The sequence below is a fragment of the Strix uralensis genome, chromosome 40, assembly GCF_047716275.1.
Source record: "Strix uralensis isolate ZFMK-TIS-50842 chromosome 40, bStrUra1, whole genome shotgun sequence".
Classification (NCBI taxonomy): domain Eukaryota; kingdom Metazoa; phylum Chordata; class Aves; order Strigiformes; family Strigidae; genus Strix; species Strix uralensis.
The window spans coordinates 795,001-797,500 of record NC_134011.1 but is presented as its reverse complement, the minus strand read 5'-3'; the positions used below and the strand labels follow the sequence as shown (position 1 = coordinate 797,500).

General features: G+C 80.2%; 1 non-coding gene across 1 annotated transcript in view; it reads left to right on the top strand.

Annotated features, from left to right (window-relative positions):
* The first annotated feature begins 2,492 nt into the window (after positions 1 to 2,492).
* The window catches only part of LOC141937341 (5.8S ribosomal RNA), a 153-nt gene continuing 145 nt past the window's right edge, over positions 2,493 to 2,500 (top strand). Inside the window, exon 1 of the ribosomal RNA XR_012626910.1 lies at positions 2,493 to 2,500. This exon is cut by the window's right edge and continues 145 nt beyond it. This is a non-coding gene — a ribosomal RNA (5.8S ribosomal RNA).

The following is a 2,500-nucleotide window of genomic DNA, read 5'->3' as shown; positions in this document are numbered from 1 at the left end:
CCGTGTGGTGCGTGCGGGGAGAGGAGGGGGTCCTCGGCACGGCCCCTCCCGGAGGCGCTCCCTCGCTCGTTCTGTCTCGCCGGCTGCCGGCCCGCCTCGGCCGCCGCCGTCGCCTCCGTCGTTCCGTCTCCCGACGCGCGCGCGCGCGCGCTGCTCTTCGCCCGGTCGGTGTCGGGGCCGCCGCGCGCCCCCCCCGCCGCGCCACACCCTGCTTCTCGCCTCGGCTGGGCTCCGCCGCCGGCGGGCGTCCGGCTCCGGGGACCCGAACCCCTCTCCCCGCAGCCTCACCCGACGGCAGTCCGCTGCCACCACCGGGGAGGCGGGGGGGGTGGAGGCTGAGGGCCCTCCCGGAGTGCCGGGGCGCCGTCGGTCCGAGCGCGAGCGGCGGTGTGTAAGGGGAAAGGGGGATGGTCGCCGGCGCGGGGTGCGTGAGGCGCGACCCCCCCTCCGGCCGAGCGGAGGAAGCCTGCTCGGGCGCGTCGGCGGGAGGGGATCGGCGAGAGCAGCGGTGGCGACGGGCTGGGCGCGGCCGGCGCGAGCCCGGCGAGAGGGGCGGGCGGCGAGAGAGCGCCTCGCGGGGTCGGGGGAGGCGGCTCCCCCGGCCCTTCCCGCACCACCGCGGCGGGCTGCTGCGGAGCAAGCCCGCCGGGGCCGGCCGGCCGCGCAGGGCCGAGGCCGCCGGGCGTTCCGGGCTGGCGCGTGGCGCCCGCCTTGGGCGGGCGAGGCGCCGCGCCGGGCCGTGTTCCCGCGCGCCAGCGGGCGGCCCGAGCCACGGCTCTCCTCCCGGGCGCAGCGCCGGGCTACTGAGGGAAACCCCGGGCCCCGGGCCAGGAGGACGTGGTGGTGGCGGCGGATGTCGGGCGCGCCCCCGCGGGCGGACGCTCCCCCGAGGGCGGCAGCGGGGGAGGCACCCCCGCGGGGCCCTTCAGGTCGTTTCCCTCACCCCAGGGCCAGGTACCTAGCGTCCGCGCCTCCGCGGCCCTCCCTCGGCTGAGCCCGGGGGTCGAAGGCCGCGGAGCCGGGCGGAGGTTTAAAGACTCGGGCGGCGCGGTGCGACACCCGCGGGGCCGGGCCCCCGGCCGTGCGGCGGTTGAGCCTCCAGGGGCGGGAGTTGCTCCCGCGCAGGCCCTGGCCACGGCGGCCGCCGCCCGTGCTGGGGGTTGTCCCTCGGGCAGCCGCGCCGGGGAGGGGTGTCCCCCCTGCCCCCCCTTCTCCGCGGTCCGGTCTCGACGGAGAGGCCGCGGCGCTGGTCCGGCCGCGGCCGGGCCTGTCTTGCCTCGAAACGGGGGAACCCCGGCGAGGGGAGCGTGGGCTCTCTTGCCGGGGCGATGGCGATTCCCCGCGGTGGGGTCTCGCCGGGCGGGGCGGCCTCGCTGGGCCGCCGCGTCTCCGGCGGCGCGCAGCGGCGCGCTGTGGCTCCGCGCCTTGCCCGCGCACCCCCCCCCACGCCCCGGCCAAGGGGGGGCTCCGCCGGCGTCCAGCCGCTAGCCGCCGGGGGAAGGGGCGGCGCAGCCCCGGGCCCGAACGGCGGCGGCGCCGCCGCTGCTCGGCGTGTCGGCCGGCGGCTGCCCGGTGCCGGCCGCGCGGCCGTCCCTGTCCCGGGCCGTGCCCGTCGCTTCGCAGTCGCCTTTCCCGGTGTCGGTCAGGTGAGGCCGGGTGGGCGGCCGAGGGGCGTTCCCCGTCCCGTTCTCCGCGCGGAAGCGGGGAGAGGGGGCGTCGCCCCCGGCTCAGCGGCGTCCGCCTTTCGCCTGGCGCGTGCCTGCGGAAGGGGCCGAGACGAGAAGCGACGGCGGCGGTTTCGGGGAGGGCAGCCGTTGCGGTGCGGTGGCCGGGCGGCGGTCCGGCGGAGCGCCGGGCGGCGGCGAGTCGCCGTCTCGGGTTCCGGCGGTGGCCGGCCCGTCCGGTCCGGTGTGGTGCGGCGGCGGCGCCGCGCGGGGAGTTCCCGGCGGGGCGAGCCGGGGTTGGGGCGCGGGGGAGAGCCGGCTGTCGCAGCGCGGTGCTCGGCGGCGCGGAGGCGCGCGCGGAGCCAGCGGGGGCACGCCCCGCTGCTGCCCGGGCGGCGGGCAAGCATGCGTGTTTGGCCCCCACCCCCCCCCGAGCGAGAGGCGGGCAGGCTGGGCGCGGTCGGGCGCGCCGCGGCCCTCCGTGCGGAGGCCGGGCCGAGCCCGGGCGCCTGGGCCGCCTCCGAAGCGAGCAAGGTGCTTGTTTTTCCCCAGGTCGGTCGGGAGCGCGGGCTCCCCGGCCCTTGCCGTTCGGAGTGTAACCGTTCCTTCCCTTTTGCCCCCTCCATCCCTCCTTCCTTCTCTCCGTGTGTGCTGGTACGGTCATCCGAGGCGAGGCGCGACCGTCGCTCGCCGTCGTCGCGTGCCCCCTCCGCGCGTGCGGAGGGGGGCGGGCGGGCGGGCGGCGGGCCGTCCTCCGAGAGAAGGGGCCGCTTTTGCGGGAGCGGTCCCGGCCCCTCCGCGCGCGCGGGGCGGTGCCGAAAGGCAGACAACTCTTA